Consider the following 17,752-nt stretch of genomic DNA (forward strand, 5'->3'; position numbering starts at 1 on the left):
GGGGAATGGATATCGTGGGTCCACTACCGCAAGCAAAAGGACAGGTAAAATTTTTGCTCGTACTCACTGATTATTTTACTAAATGGGTAGAGGCAGGAGCATTTAAATAGGTGCGAGAAAAGGAAGTTAAAGATTTCATTTGGCGGAATATCATATGCCGATTCAGTGTGCCAAAGGAGATCGTGTGTGATAATGGTCCTCAGTTTATAGGCACTCAAATCACATAATTCTTTCAAAGTTGGCAGATTAAAAGGATTACGTCTACACCTTATCATCCGGTAGGTAATGGGCAAGCTGAGTCAACAAACAAAGTCATTATCAACAATTTAAAGAAGCGTTTAGAGGAATCCAAAGGTAATTGGTCAGAAGTGTTACCTGGTGTTTTATGGGCATATCACACAACAACAAAAATAAGTATATGAGAAACACTATTTTCATTGGTTTATGGAGCTGAAACTTTAATTCCAGTTGAGATAGGAGAGCCGAGTACACGATTCACACAGGAGACAGAAGAATCTAATGACGAGGAAATGCGTGTAAATCTTGATTTACTTGAAGGAAGAAGAGAAGTTGCACTAATAAGAATGGAAACACAGAAGCAAGTCATAGAACGATACTACAACCGAAAAGCACGCCTCATATTCTTCAAAATTGGGGACTTCGTGCTCAAAAAGTTTTTTCAATCTACGAAGGCAGCTAACTCGGGGAAATTAAGTCCAACATGGGAAGGACCCTATAGAATTCATGATATTGCAGGTAAATGAGCATACGAGCTAGAAACAATGGATAGCAAGATACTACTTTCACATTGGAATGCTGTTCATCTGAAGAGATATTATTTCTGAAGAATACCCACGGTCAGGTATCCATATTTTAAAATATAATTTTTGAATTGTTAAAATTTTACTAACGATTTTAGATGATAGGCAAAACGCTAACCCGTACTAAATGATGAGTCACGATCTGCAAGGCACGTGGAATAAATTAAACTTCCTGGCCTAGGGTTACAATTATTCTGATAGAAATTCAAACGGGTAAAGCAGTCTTTATCTATAATCGTATCTCCGAGTCCCGTATGTTTTTCCTTTATAGGGAAAGGACCAAATGAGAGGAACAATAAAGTGCTCAAGGCTTCATACTTCAACGCTCAAACACTTGGGAGACTACATAATATACACGGGTATGTGTATAAGGAAGGCAAAAAAGATCAAGCACTGAAAAGTTCACTCATTGAATGAGTCAAGTGCAGAGCAAAGTCACGAGTTAAGGCCAAAGAAAAATCTTACCATAGTTAGGGTAAAGGCTATGTACTGAAACGGGTTATAGATAAAAACCTCGTGTTTATTTTTCTTTTTTAAATCTGTAACAAGAAAAACAGTTACGAGAAAGTTATAGATGTAATTCAAATACGTGTAAAGTGTTCAAAACTAGACAAAGTTCAAAAAAAAACTTGTCAAAGTTATTTCAAAGAAACATGTGTATTCCTATTTCTTTTATCGTATGTTAACACCATTATGAAGTTGAGACGTCTTCTTCATTAAGTGTCGAAATAAAAGGGCCCTCTTTTATAAAATTCATGATTAATGTAAATATTCATGAAGTTAATAGAAACATTTTTGAAGAATAAAAATGCAAATTATTCTATAAGTCCTTAGAAATAAAGGCAAGAATAAACTAAACGAAAGTTCAAGATAGTAACGAGAAAATTCTTAATATTAAAAAGCTTAAGACTAAGTACGAACTTAGTCATAAAGTGCGAATTGTTTATACAAATTGCCCCATGAAAGGTCCGGGGACTTGAATTTCCAAAAGAAACCCTCAAATGGGACCAAGGGTTTTACCACAATTTTTCCTAAAAACAAAACAACACAAAGAAATTCAAATGACTTAAACCTATCACTAAGAAGATGTAGGAACTGAAGAAGGTGCATCAACAACAGCGGGCTCAACTTGGTTTACATCAGCGGGCTCAACTGGGCTTGAAGGAGTTGGGATACCCATATCAACTTCAACATTCATGGAAGCTTTGGCCATGGGAGAAGGAAAATCTTGAGTTTGCTGAGCCTTCTCAATAGTTTCATTGATTTTAGCTAACTCTGATTCCAAGTTAAAAGTCTCTTGGCTAACTTCAACTAGGGTATCACGACGAGAATTCAAAAACGCCCAACTCACTTCAATGGCAGATTTATCCTCAAGGATTTCATAATCCCTTTCCCTGTCAGCAATTTCATTCTTTAATTTCTCATTTTCAGCCAATGCAGAAGTTTAAGAAGCTTGAAGAGAGGCATGGGAACTTAGGCGCAAACCTTATCAGAAGAAGCTCGAAGGTCTTCTTGTGCTTGAGCCAAATTTTACATGAGCTCTCCAACATAAGCCTCTTTCTCACCCAAGAGAGCCTTCAACTCTCTAATCTCTTCACATGCCTTGGACATCTGCTCGGAGAAAGAGGTTTCGAGACGAGCCTTTTCTTTATCCGCTTGACTTGAGAAAGCCTTTTTAACTGCTAACTCTGAAGTCAAGGCCCGTACCTGCTGCTCCAAGGTACTCTTACTTTCTTTTAAGTACTCCACATCAATCTGAAGGCTTTCATACTGTTCCTTCCAATTGCACGCCTCTAATTGGGAATTATACACTAATTGCTCTAAGAGGGCAACCTTTTTTATCATCTCCGTGCCGATAAGATTGGCCTATAAAAAAAAGAAAAGGAAGGGAAATGAGAATCTTAAAGATAGAAAAATTTTAAAGCACAACAAAGGGAAAAAGAGAAGGGGAATACCTTTAAAGAAGCGTGCACAATATAATTCATCAAAGTCAAGGAGCTATGGCTTTCTAGTTTGGCTCTTTCAATTGGTCCAATTAAGGGCTTTAGCCATTCATCTGCTTGACCTGATTTCCTTAAGAGATTACCCTCAGCGGGGACTTCAATGATCACTTTCCTCATAGCACCACTCCTACTTGAGGAGCCAACTTCAGCACGGTGAATGATTGGGGGAGGAATTGTTGAAGGAGGAACAGTAGAAGTAGGAATAATAGAAGTAGTAAAGATAGTTTGGGGAGGAACAGAAATAGCCGAGATCGGCAAAGAAGGAGTCACAGACATGGGTGTAGAAAAAGAAGCCAGAGGTGCTTCATCCAAAACTGGGCCTAAGCCTTCACCACCAAACCCGCTGATAAAAAGCTGCTCAACAGAGTCATGAGCAGCAGCAAGAGCAACATTATCATCAGGAATCACTATCGGGGCCTCAACAGACTCGGTAAGGGGAATAGAACGGCGGGGGGATGCTTCCTCTTCATCATCAGAAATGATGCGTCTTCGAACCCGTGGCCTTGTTACCAAAGAGCCCCCGTCTTCCTCTTCCTCAGAATCCTGTTTATCAATGGCTTTTCTCTTCGATGAAGAATTCAAGATTATTTCTTGGGCCCTTTCCAAAGAGATACGAGAAGCCGCGACTGCCTCGGCAGTAACTCCTCGAATAGAAAATCATGATAGAAAGAAGGATTGATATTAGTTCAGAGAAATAAAAAATATATGTAAGATAAAATAAAATAAAAGCTCTTACTATGAGTTTTTACTTTCCAACCAAATCGTTGGGAAAGGGTCTTCCAAGGTCTACCATCCATTGGAGCAATCTTCAATAGCTTGTCTACCCAATCACGGAAATTAGGGACATCTTCCACAACTCCCATGGTTGCTGAAAAAGAAAAGCAAAATTAGAAGAAAAATCAATAAACTTTAAGAAAAAGGTACGAGAAAGTCAGAAGACTCACGTGCGAAATTCCACTTCTCAGGGAAGGTAACGTTCTCATCACCCACTAAACCAAGAGTGGGGGCAGCAACAAACCTGGCATACCAGCCACAATCTTTATCATTTTCAAGGCTCACCAAAACTCTTTTGCTCCTGGCTACTAGTGTAAAAACACCATTGCGAAATAGTCTAGGAGAGTAAAGGTGGATCAGATGTGGAAAAGTAAAAGGCACACTGACTGTGTTAGTCAAATGCCTCAAACAAGCAACAACCCTCCATATTATTGGGCCAATTTGACCCATGCAAACATCAAAGAAATGAGAGAACTCAAGGATAACATGGTCAATAGCTGGTTTAAATCCTAAAGTGAAAGGGTATGTATAAACAAAGGAAAATTCGGTTAAGTAGGAAGTAATTGTTTGATTCAGATTGGGAATGATAATAGGAAAATCATGACTCCAATGGCAGTCTCTACGAACTATAGAAATCAAACCTTCAGTAATTTGAGTGGGATAGATATCAACACGATCTAAAGAAGATACTTGGTTTCTAAGAGACTCTTTGTCATGATAAAAAGACAGTTCCGCAGGAACTATCTCTTCTACTGAAGGCTCACGAAGAGGTTCAGAAAGTTCTTTACCCCTAGAAGAAGATCTTTGTGAAAGAGAACCTCTAGTTCTAGAAGAAGGGCAAGAACTAGGTGAATGAATAGAAGAACCACATGTAGATCCTAAACTACGGAACCTACCTCCTCTTCTGCTCCTACTGGGGGCATTAGGGAAGGTATCAACAATGGGAACCTTTCTAGGGTTAGGGTTTGATGAAGACATGATGATACGATGAAGAAGCAAACAGAGATTTGAGAAAATTGGATGTTTAGAAAACTTTATGTGGTAAAGACAAATAAGGAAGTTATATTTATACTGATGAGCAACCGCCAAAGGAAAAGGTGCAATGATGGAAGGACCATAATAATGATAACTGACGTTTCATGAATATTGAAGCCATGAAAAAGCCTTAAAAAGTGCTGCAAAACTACAAAACCAACGAAAAGGTGACACGTGTGAAGAACATTAAATGGAAGTGACAATTGAAGCATCGATTCTGTCATAGCATTAATGGAGACAAAAATCCTCATTTTAATGAAATCCACTTCCCAAATATTCAATCGATGAATAAATGGCAAGTGGGGGGACTATCTGTATTGGGAAAAATTGAGTTTACATATTAAAGTGGTGTGAAGATGACGTGTCATGACACATAGACTGGTCAAGGAGTTACAACTGGCAAAGAGGCACGAGTTGCAACAGATACGAGCAGAGGCAAAGGAAGAGCCACAAACGGTTATCCAAAAGACATCGTACCTATTTAAGTCCAAGAATAAAAGGGAATGAATCTCACACTACATGGGAGTACAGATACAATATTTAATGAGCTTTAAATACTAAAAACATTAGAGAATCTGTATTAAATATAATGATTATGTAACGTAGCATTTAATGTCTTTAATTGTCCATAATGGCCTTATTATGACAAAGGCAAAACGCATATCTCCAAAATAGCTATAAAAGGGAGAGAACCGATCAATTGTAGGGACACGAAATACTATCTAAATATACCGATTTACTTGCTTTTCTTCTGATTATCTTATTTCTAGCCAAATTACTTTCTTTCATATATTCTTTTGATTATCAGTAACCCGAGTTCTTCTAAATTAAAGCTTTAACCGAAATCCCATTTTTTAGTTAAACAGGGATACCACCCATAGTCCCAAAATAAATACGTAGCTCAAACAAATGAAGATAACAATTATAATAAGAAAACCTACAATTTAGACTATGTACAAGTCAAGAAGGATCAGGATTCACTAAACATGTTGCAAGGAGTTCAAATAAGCAATTCAGGCACGTAGACATGCTATTCTAGGATGACAAGATAACTACACATGCTAGTATACTCAGATAAGATAAAAGCAGGCTATTACTCAGTAAACATCAGATTTTTCAACAAATAGGCCGTGTACGTACTCGTCACCTCGCGTACACCCGCTCACATATCATAACAATACCAAATCCTAAAGGGTTTATCTCCATACAAGGTTAGGAAAGCCACTTACCTCGAACCAAGCTTAAATCAATCCGTAACAATGCTTTTCCCACAAATATCCGACTTCAAATGGCCCAAATCTAGACAAAATCAATTACATATCATAAATATAACTATAAGAAACTAATCTAGTTAATGAAATCAAAGCTAAAGTAAGAAATTATGAAATCGCCCTAAAAAGTCTCCCCGGGCCCATATCCAGAATCGGGTAAAAGTTACAAAATATGAACACTCGTTCACTCACGAGTTCACTCGTACCAAAATTATCCAAATCCGAAGTCAAAAGCTCAATCAAAACCCAAAATCTTAGTTGAAGAACTTCTTCTCATTTTTCAACCCAAATCCAAAATTAAATGATGAAATCAACCATAGATTAGTGGATTATAACCATAAAGGAGTTAAGAATCGTTACCCAAAAGCTTTCTCTGAAAAATCCCTTAATTAATCGCCCAATTCGAGCTCCAAAACTCAAGTTTTTGATAAAATGGCAAAACCTTCGTTTTTGAGATATAAATCTGCTGCCCAGGTCTTCCTTCTTCGCAAACGCGGAAGATCCCTTGCGTTTGCAAAGAGAAACTTACTTTTTTCCAAGAATTCCTTCAACGTGAATGCGATGCACTTGACACAAAAGTGAAGGTATCAACACTCAACCCTACGCGAACACGGACCAACATCGCGAACACGTAGGCAAAAGGGCCTGGGGACCCAGCTGGCCAATTCCTCTACGCGAACGCGGGACCTCCTTCGCGAACGCATAGAACAAATACCCCTATGATTCACTAACACAATCTCACATGTCACCAATTCCCCTTCGCGAACGCGTCTCCCTTCGCGAACGCGAAGAAGGAAACTAGAATTGAAGAACACCTGAAATCTGCAATTTTTCTAAGTCCAAAAATGATCCGTTAAGCATCCGAAGCTCACCAGAGGCCCCCTGGACCTCAACCAAACATACCAACAAGTCCTAAAACACCATACGAACTTAGTCGAGCCCTCAAATCACATCAAATAACGTTAAAAACATGAATCACCCTCCGATTTAAACTTAATGAACTTGAAACTTGAAATATTTACAACCGATGTCGAAACCAATCAAATCACGTCCGATTGACCTCAACTTTTGCACACAAGTCATGTTCCACATTGTGGACCTACTCCAACTTCTGGAATTCAAATCTGACGCCAATATCAAAAGGTCAGCTACCGGGTAAAATCTCCAAAAATTTGACGTTCGCCATTTCAAGCCTAAATAAGCTACACACCCCCAAAACACTATTCGAACATTCCCCTAAGTCCAAAATCACCGAATAGAGCTAACAAAACTGACGAAACTCCATTCCGGAGTCGTCTTCATACAGTTTCGACTATAGTCAAAATTCTAAGGCTTAAGCTTCCGTTTAGGGGCTAAGTGTCCCAAAACACTCCAAACACCCAAACAAAACCTCACGGCAAGTCACATAAGCTGAAACAGATATGGGGAAAGTAGTAAATAGGGAATCGAGGCTATAACTCTCAAAATGACCAGCCAAGTCGTTACATAAAATCAGCCTATGTGGAAGATGTAGAACAGTATCAGAATAGATTTAATGTTACGTGTATTTAATGTTTCAAGAGCAATAATGGGATGACAATAACAAGCATTAAGTAATAATAAATGGTAATAAATGTAAATAAGGAGAACGATTCAGCCAATATTGAATGAGGTGGATGATTCCCTTTTATGACAATAATGAATGACAAATAAGTATGAGAATATTAAAGGCTTTCTTGGATCTGATGGGAAAAGAATAGAATAATCAACCAAACGAATCTCTTTATAAAGGTGGTGTTTATATTTATCTCGAGAGTCTGCTTTTTAAGAGAGTTCTTATCAGAATTAATAATACATACCTTTCACCTTATCTCTTTTTCTATTATATGGGACATACCCCTAAACAACCCTAAAAGTACAAGTATAGAGAATATTCAATGGAATATGTTCCTAAATATCCTATTACAAAACTAACCGTTACTGTTGCTCTTGACGCTTGACCTCAACTGGGATCGACTGCTCGGCGGTAAGTTCCATTAGTCATTGGTCGACCTCAGCGAAATTACTTATAATAATACCTCTTCGTGCTGATTATCCTTAGTCAGATTTTGACCCATACAGTTAGTCCTTCTGCTTATCGAGGTCGTCTCTCGGACGACCTCGGTGGGCGAACTTTGCTAGTCACAATTGAGAGATTCAGGTGGGTAGGTCGAGTAGTAATGATCACGACCGAGATGATAACATGGTGCTTTGTGAGCCATAACTTACCATTACGATGGTTCAGAATGACGTCATGACATCTTGCGTCATTATTACTCATTTTCCTGATGCGTTACATTATTTCCCGCGCCTCTACCATTTCAATATTTGTATTCTCGATTAAGGTGCCTGGATTTCTTATAAATAGGGACAAAAAATGCTATATTTGATCCTTTGTGTTTTCAAGCATGCGAACCTCTACATCTTTCTTTCTTCTTCCAAGTGTTCTTGCTTTCGTCGTTTCCATCTTTACATCCCTGTTTTTCCTGGTTTCAGCAACTTCTGCTACTCATACCTCCTTTTTACTTGCATTTTCCTCTTATATAAGCAACAAAAGATGGCTAATGCATCTTATTTTTCCAGGAGGATATCTGATCCGGTTCCACTAGTAGTGAGCATGCCCCTCATGACGATAGGGCTGCATTATTGCATAGGATGAGATCTTCCCTACGGTGGAGGAAATAATTCTCCATAGGGAGAAATCAAGGTCTGATTTCTCGAAGTTGCTAGAGGATGACCCCGAAATTTCGGAGTTGTTGATGATATAGGCGGCTCTCAACAAATTTAGGGCCAGATTCAAGATTCCTGCCCATATAGACCTAATCCCCGCTGGGCATGACGCGGTGGAAATACACCGCCCAGGGTACTGCGCCTTCTATGCGTACCCCTTCCATATGAGCTATTCTTTTCCTATTCTTCCACTAGTCAAAGAATTCTGCCTCTATTACCGTATGTGCCTGGACCAACTTTCCCCCTACATCTACAAGCTCATCTGCATGGTCTCAAAATTTGCGGAATTAGCCGACGTCCAGGTGACACTCCCCCACCTGATGCATCTTTTCGCCCCAAACTTTCACAGGGGAACGATGTTACACCTCCGCCACCGAGGCAGCAAATTACTAGTGGTAAAAATGGATGATAAGGCTAACTGCCAGTTCTAGCTCAATTACTTCTATGTTAGAACCGAAGACATTGTGATTAATGCAAGCGGGTTCCCTGAGCTTTTGAACTATGCCCATAAGTACGTTTCCTTTTCCCTTCATTGTACTTCTTGATGGTCGACTCTTCATATATTGACTTTTTTCTTTATGCAGCCGAGGTCGAACCCCCTCATTTGATTGATGACATTCATGACTGGGTTAGTCATATCCTTCCTCATATGGTGGGTATCCGTGAGTGGTCGGCCTTCCGCGAGAAGTTCAGACCTAAGCCACCTGGTAAGTTTGCTTACCTCAGGTCTTTGTTGTCGTCTTTTTGGTCGTGTCTTTGCGGGTGCTAATTTTGTTTCTTTGTTTTGTCATCAGCACAGAGAGGTTCGAGGAGGTCAAGTGTTCCTACTCTCGCGTTCCGTCAAGTAACTGTTGTGAAGGGATCTACCTCAACTATGAATGCAGCTGGGTCTACCCGGTTATCTGCCTCAGCTCGGCCTTTGGCCTCAGCTAGACCAACCCGACCAGCGGCAGCTCCAATATCTGAGAATCTACCTTTTAATGTGCTGCATTTAATTGACGAGTCATCCAAAAGTGATGAGGACTAGGTTTTGCTCAAGAGGAGCGCAGTGGATATTAGTGACCGAACATTTAGAGTGATGGACTCTACGAGGAGTGACCATGAGCCAGCCGTGGCTGCGTGAGATGGCGATGATCGCTTCAAACTTCACACTACTAAAAAGTAGGAAGAGAGGGTCGCAATAGCTTTTACCCGATATGAGGGTCGAAATCGATTTCCATAGGGAGCTAGGAATAAAGTTCAGTATCTATCTAGACTAGAAGTGTGTATTTGTTCCAAATGTCACTTCCATACATTTTTGGGTTTTTAGATTATAAACTACTATTACTTGTGAGCACGTGATTTTTGTTTTCGCGACATTCACTCCAAAAAAACAAAAATAATAGCAATTGGTCTTGTTGTACAATTTTTGGATTTTTACGTGGCATTTCGTTAATTATTTGTGATTCTGTTCATTTTTATTTTTATCAAACAAAATACAAAAAATGTGTGTGTCATGTGTAGTTGAACCTTAGTCCGGTTATCAAAAGGAAAATCACGAAATATGCATGTTTTGTCCTATTTGTCGCCTTGGTGATTTTACCTATTTTTTATATATTTTTTGATGTGTGTGTAAATAACTGTATTAAGTGTTTAATTAATGGAGTTTAATTTTGTTTAATTAGGTTTTGTTTTAAAATAAAAAATAAAAGAAAAAGAGTGCAAAATTGGCCTGAAATCAAGTTTGGGCCTGTTCCCATTTAAAATCTGAGGCCTAAATCGAGCCCAAAACGTGTGCTTGCTCCGGTCCAGACCAGCTGGCCTCAGGAGCGTCCAAACGACGTAGTTTTGATCTGGTCTGATCTGGGCCGTTGATCTCAGAATGATCAACGGCCAAGATCACACTCCCCATACCCACGAACAAACCTGACCCGTTCAACCCCGGACCAACCCAACCCCTCGCACTTGAAACGACACCGTTTCCCACTAGTTGAAAAATCCTGGCCCTTCATCTTGCCTCATCCGACGACCAAGATCTATTCACCCACTAACTATATAAGCCTATAACCATACCCCACGCCCCATCCAAACACCCCCTACCTTTCATCGTCCTCACCACAGACCCTTTAGAACCCTAGCCGCCCCCTTTCCCCTCACCATTAATCCCGGCGGCATGGACGCCGGTGACCCCCACCTTAACACCCTAGGACCGCCTCACCACCCCGAACATAGATCTGTTGTCCTTTGGTCTCGAATCCCCTCCCACCTTCTCGAATTTTCATTTGAAGGTTCGAGTCGGACCTCGACTTACCCCGATCTACCCCAGTTTCACACCAGACAGTCCCCAGACCTCCCTCGTGACCAAACCATGCTTGGTTTGGTCCGAATCTAACCAGGGAAACTTAGATCCCAAATCTACCCTTAGGAACCCTAGAAGTCCTGATGCCTGGTCTGTGGCCGTTTAAACTAAATGATTAGGGTCTAATGGACCTTAATCGAAGTGTTCTCAATAGAGAACACTTCGATTAAAGTCCATTCAGCCCCAAGAAAGATCGATTCAAATCCGAACTAGGGTTTGCTGATTTTTCAAGATTTCAGGTATTTGTGTTTTCCTTTTTATCAGTTCATGAGTTTTGCTGTAGTTAAACGTTTGTTTATTGCCCCAAAATGTTTAGTTGATTTTATTTTTGAATTGTTTGTCGACTGTGTCCTGTCCGCCTTGCCTGAACCTCTGTGTTTGATCGAGTCTTTCTTCTATTCACTGATAATGTGTATATGTGTATGAGCTGTGCAATCAATTGAACTTTAAATTTGACTGATTAATTGATTCCCAGTACAATTTTAGCTTAGTCAGTACAATTCGAATCATATGTTTGATACTGTTAGATGTCTGATCATGGTTTTCGATTGTACATGTTATAATTAGTATAGTCGATTCGATACGTATCGTTGAATAACTTCAGCTGTTTGAATAATAACAATTTGATCTGTTTCTGTTAAGCATTGTCTGAATCAATTAGGAATTGAGTTTAACTACTTATAATTTGTGTATTTGAATCAGAAATTTGAGGATTTGTTTTGTTTAGTTGCAGTCTGAAATGGGGGCATGTGCATTTGTGCACAACATATGCATTAAGGCCTTTTTAAAATTTAAAATAGTTTGACAACATATGCTGTCAGGTTATATTCCTGCTGCCCATGTCTACTTTTAGTTTAATAAGAGGATAATGGGGGACTGTCAGGGAATATGATGGGGGGTTCCTAATTTTAAATGTTTGAGTGGGAAAAACAGGTGAAAAGGAATAGGTTCTGAGTTGTTTAAACAGGCTGTGAAAGCTGATGTTAGGCTATAAAAGGGAGAAGAACTTCCATTAGTTAGGGGAATTTTTTTTTGAAAAGGAACTCAGACAGATTTTGAGACTGGAAATTGACACTGGATTTTAAAAGGAGAGGAAAACATCTTTGAGGAGAAAAATAGAGAGGCATATACAGATATACATTGAGAGAGGCATAAAACAAAAAATACAGAAGCTTTTCTTCTCATTGCTGTCTTGATTTTACTGATTTCGATTTGCTTGATCAATACTGATTTCTTCCAAGTCTCGACAAAGTTTACTGGTTGTGGTTCGCATTGGTTTTTTTCCTGGATTTGGTCTGTCTTGGACTTCTATTTCTACTGCACTGTTTGCTGCTGTCATTTTGCCATTTTTCCATCGGCCATAGCTGTATCTTGCACTAGGACTTGTTCTTGTTTGTTACCTGCTGTTACTGCTGCTGTTTGGTATTGCTCCTATTGCTACTGACTTCCCTGCTTCTTCTATTATATTCAACATCCAGGTACACACTAGAACTCCGCATTGATGTAACAATGAAAGCATGAAATAAAAGATACGCGTGAGTTTAATCGTTCGTTGCTGCATTTACAGTTTTATAAACGTTATTAGATTTGTGTAACCTGTTTAGTTTGCAACTCAATGAAGAACACATAGGGTAGCCTGTACTTAATTGAAGATTAGTGTGCTTAAAATTGTGATTTCAGTTATCTAGTTGGTTGTATGATAAAGAATGCGTGAGTGGTTGACATACAGATAATTAGATTTCCTTTCAGCTATATTTTGTATATATAGGGCAGAATGTTTTAACCCTGCATAATACAATGTAGTTTTAATCTTTTGAGTTCTAACTTTATCGGATCTCGTTAGGCAGTTTACATGACCACGTTCGAACCCTATTAGTAGCAGTTTCCGATAGTCAATTCTACTGACTTAGTTTAAATAAATTAGTTTAAATTCAGGATTGAAGAACATTTTAACGTAGGTTTTGGCAGTTTTATTAATCTTGTATACTAATATCCTCTAGCAAATTAAAAGCATGTTCATCCATGAAATAAGGCACGAAACAATTCACGTCTCATAAACAACTAATCAGATAATCAAATAAGAATCCGAAGTTGGTCAAGCATGTAATTTAATTAGCGTGTACTTTTCCTTCTTTCATTTTTCTCAAAGATAAACACAAAAAAAATAGAAAAAATGTAGTCGCCATTAGGTTTATCCTTTCATAAAATGAGACGAGCCTCGCCAAATAAAAATGTAAATTGCGGGGCCCTCAATAATTAACCATAATAAATACTTAGAATTCGGGATGGACTGTTTAGTGAATTTCACTGCCTTCCCCAAAGATAATAACGCGTTAGACTCTTTAGGCGCGACTCAATTGAAATTTACATTCTTAATTTCGGGTGCGCATTCATGTGACCCAAATTCAAATCTCAACGGAGTCGAAATGTGTTAACAACCACGGGTGCATTGATTGTGACGTGGTTCGAGATGAATTTTTACGACGTTGCAATTCTATAAAAATAAATGATAATAATAAAAGCGGTTTAAACTTAATAAAAGCACGTAAGTCACAACATGTATTTAAATCAGATATTTAGCCATTATAACAATTTAAGCGACCGTGCTAGAACCACGGGATTCGAGGGTGCCTAACACCTTCCCTCGGGTCAACAGAATTCCTTACTTAGAATTTCTGGTTCGCAGACTTCATTTGGAAAAGTCGAAAATTTCCTCGATTTGGGATTCAAGATAAACCGGTGACTTGGGACACCAAAAGCCAAACCTTTCCCAAGTGGCGACTCTGAATTAAATAAATAATCCCATTTCGAATATTGTCACTTAAATTGGAAAAACTCCCCTCGCGCATTTAACCCTTCGGGGCGAGCGCACAAAAAGGAGGTGTGACAGCTCTGGCGACTTTGCTGGGGATTTAACCCAGAACCTCCGGTTCAGGGTTCAAGAATTCGAGCTTAGAATAATTGTTATATTTGGCTTTATTATCTGATCTTTATTACATGTTTTTGCATAACGTGCTAAATGTTGTCTTTTACCGCTTTGATATTATCTGAACTGTATATAAACTGTGCCGAAACCCTTCTCTTCTTACCTCCGGGGAGAAGCTCGCTGGTCGAGACTCCCTATTCTGTTAGTGTCAATACCTGAAATAAGAAAGAGGCCGGACAAGTTACAAAGCCGGACGATCTCGCGGGTCCCCGGTACGTAGCCCCCTCCTCGACTCGAGTTGTCCGCTCGGGTACACAGTCTAGAACATATACCCAGGTTATAAACCTAGTATAACGAAACCTCATGCCGGATCCCTAGTAGGAACGTTTATTTTCATCATGTTGCATTTGACATAGGGAACTCAACACAGGGGTTGGGTCCGTCTAGGACAGGCAACCTGAAATAAAAAGACCATCCTGCTGCATCCCGTTTGTTTTGCGCATTTATTTGCTTCGGACCTGCATGTTGACCGGTTTCTAAAAAAAGGAAAAAATAGCAGCATAGGGAGATAATTACTTATTTTGGAAAAATAAAACCAATGTCCAAGTAGTGTCAAAACCTCGCCGGAATTTTTTCTAAAAAAAAAACCAAAAAGAATAAAAACAAAATTTGTCTTCTAGTTTGATTTATTAAAAAAAAACATATAAAAAAAATAATAAAAAATTTTAATCACTTTCAAAAAAAAAAAAGAAGAAAGAATTAATTTAAGAGTAAAAAGAAAAAAAATGGAAAATTCATAATTCAAAAAATGTGTTGTTTCCTTTGTAGTATCTCTTTTATAAGTTCAGACTAATAGCCCAGGTACTTCCTTAAAAGATTTTCGAAATTTCAAAAAAAATGAAAAGAAGTTAAAATTCAAAGAAAAATATTTTTTTTAGTCATCATCTCTTTTCAAAAATAATAAAAAAACATATATGAAAAAAAATCTAAATAAAAAAAAAATATTTTCTCCTTTTCTTTGTAAGTAGTTTATTCAGAAAAAAAGGGGTTAGTTTATTACCTCTACGCCCGTCGACCGAACTACGCCGGTTTGATTTCTCACACGGTGTGAGATACGTAGGCAACTCTCATCGGGTCCAACCTCCCATTTTGCAAAAAAAAAATCTCTTAAAAAAAAGATCTAGATAATTTTTAATTTTTGAGTCTAATAAAGGTTTTTTTTTAATAATCACCCTAAATAAATGTGCAGGATGAGCACAATGCAAAATGAACACTTTTCGATAATGACTAAAATCCCTGTCAAGTTGCGGCTATGGTGGAATGATCTAGGTGTTGAAGGACAAGATGAAGTCAAGAAATATCTGAAAGGTCTCGTGGGTTTATTGGAAATCCAGCCTCGGGGAGATATCATAAGAGCTTTGGTTACCTACTGGGACCCGACACACAATGTTTTCCACTTCTCCGATTTTGAACTCACCCCGACTCTGGAAGAAATGGCTGGGTACATCGGAAATGCTGAACTTCCTTTAAGGCAAAAATACCTGGTCGCCCCAAGAGCTGTCACGGTACATCGATTCCTGGACTCACTGAAAATACCTAGGACGGTCTGCAATTCAGATTTGGCCGCCGATTTTTGTAATCCATGCTTTATATACGACAGGTATGGTCATATAGGAGGATTCAACAATCCGATTAACAAGCTATGCAGCAAAGGTAGTCGTCAGAAGTGGGACAAGCACAAACGGGTGGCTTTCATGATAACATTCTTAGGCCTCCTAGTATTTCCAAGGAAAGATGGGAATATTGATCTGAAAATATCCGGGGTAGTCAACACTTTGCTCACTCAAAACGATAGCACTCTCGCGCCTATGGTTGTATCTGATATTTTTCGAGCTCTTACAGCTTGCAAAGCCGGGGGAATTTCTTCGAAGGTTGTAACTTGCTGCTACAAATGTGGATGACTGAACATCTCTGCCATCGCTCCGAGCTCTTGAGCCATGGTTCTTCAGAGAAAACTTGCATAGAAGAATTTTACACAAGAACCAAAGAGATCAGTCTGCCCAAAGGAGTTATGGCATGGACCTCATTCTTTCAAGCTCTTACTGCCAGCCAAATACAGTGGACACTGGGATGGCTGCCTGTTGATGAGGTCATATATATGCCAGCAACTGAAACTCATTTCCTGCTGATGGGACTTAAGAGCATTCAACCTTACGCGCCCTGCCGAGTTTTGAGACAGTTCGGAAGATACCAGATGATACCATACGAGGAGGATCTTAGCGCTCAAACGATTGAGATAAGTCCTAACGGACAATTTCCGGAAGCAAAAATCCGCCAGATCTGGAATGAATGTCAATATTTGAAAGCAGATACTTGTGTGCGAGATCAGACCAAAAGTGAGACAGTACCAGGCTACCTGGCATGGTACAGAAGAGAACTCGAACATGAAAGGCCAGCTAAAAGACCCCACATCCTGAATTTCGCCGAGTCGTCGCGAAAGCAGTGGGATTGGTTGGCAAAAGAAAGAGGCTATTGTACCGAAAGAAGCCGGTTGAAGCAACAAGTGGAAAGCCTGAAATATGAGCACAACGTGCAAGTTGCTACCGATATGGGAGAGCAGAACAGGTTGACTCAGGAAAACGAGATGCTCAGGGTCTAGATCAAACAAATGAGGACGGATGCTGATAAACAGCCAAGGAGTCGATCAGACGAGCAATTGATAAAAAGGTTGAAAAGTGAGGTCAGGGAATGGCGAGATGGCTTAGAGAAGTCCGAAAACATCATGGCGGAGCTTAGAGCACAGTGGGATACAAGAGCAGATAAGCATCGCCGATACTTGAATCAATTAAAAGGCGACCACGAGAAAACTGTTGCCAAAATAAAAAGAGAGATGGCTATACTTGAGGTCAAAGCAGTTAATCAGGCCAAGGATTTCCAAATTGAGAGCAGATACTGGTACGACTTGTTAGCCCAGATGAAGTTAGAAGTACGGCGACTGAAGAATCAGCATATACAGGATTCTCAGGTATTCAAGATGTGTAGCGATCAGATAAAATGCCTACTCATAGAGAAGAAGCAAACCAGAGATAGGATCAAGGCCATTGCCTATGCCATCACCAGACGATGTCTACGATGTGAGAACATGACCAGCATTACCGTCCTCTCGGCAGTGATGGGTTATGTCAAGCAGACCATGCATGAGCTGGATCACCTTGAGAGGGATCTCACACCTAGGACCGCGGCGAGGCCGAACGATGCCTCGCGGGCACCAATTTTCAAAACCATAATGTACTCATAAGTCGAGTCTGTATCTTAGCATCTTCTGCCTGTTTTTCCCATTAGGGTGGTTTTAGTCTATTTGAGTCTAGGTTTATTTTCAAAGTTTGCTCTTTCTTTTGCAAAATGTAGTTTGTATTAGACAGTTTCAACAATAAAAGGTGTGCCTCTTTTACGCTCATTTGTGTTTTGAACTACGTAATGATCTGATTCACGTGGCATCGTGATACGTAGGCAATCCTCATCGGATCCGGTCGCGGTTTAACCAAAGAGAAAAATTGAAAAAAAGAAAAAAAAGAAAAAGGGAAAATAATAAAAGGAAAGCCTAAAAGAATGCCGGAATGACACATGCTTTCATCGCAAACATGTAGGAATCCATTTAACTGTATAGGTGCATCATGCCCCAACGTGAGATTGCCTATCCGTTATTTGATTCGAATTAACCGTTCGTTTGTCGTTGAGTTCCTTCCAGGTTTTTGGAAAGGTGGTTGGTTTGGTGAAAGTCTGGCCTCGCACTCATATTTCACGAGATCGAAAGGGAGTGTTCAATTACCTATTGT

This window comes from Nicotiana sylvestris, chromosome 7 (genome assembly GCF_000393655.2).
Source record: "Nicotiana sylvestris chromosome 7, ASM39365v2, whole genome shotgun sequence".
In the NCBI taxonomy this organism is placed as follows: Eukaryota; Viridiplantae; Streptophyta; class Magnoliopsida; order Solanales; family Solanaceae; genus Nicotiana; species Nicotiana sylvestris.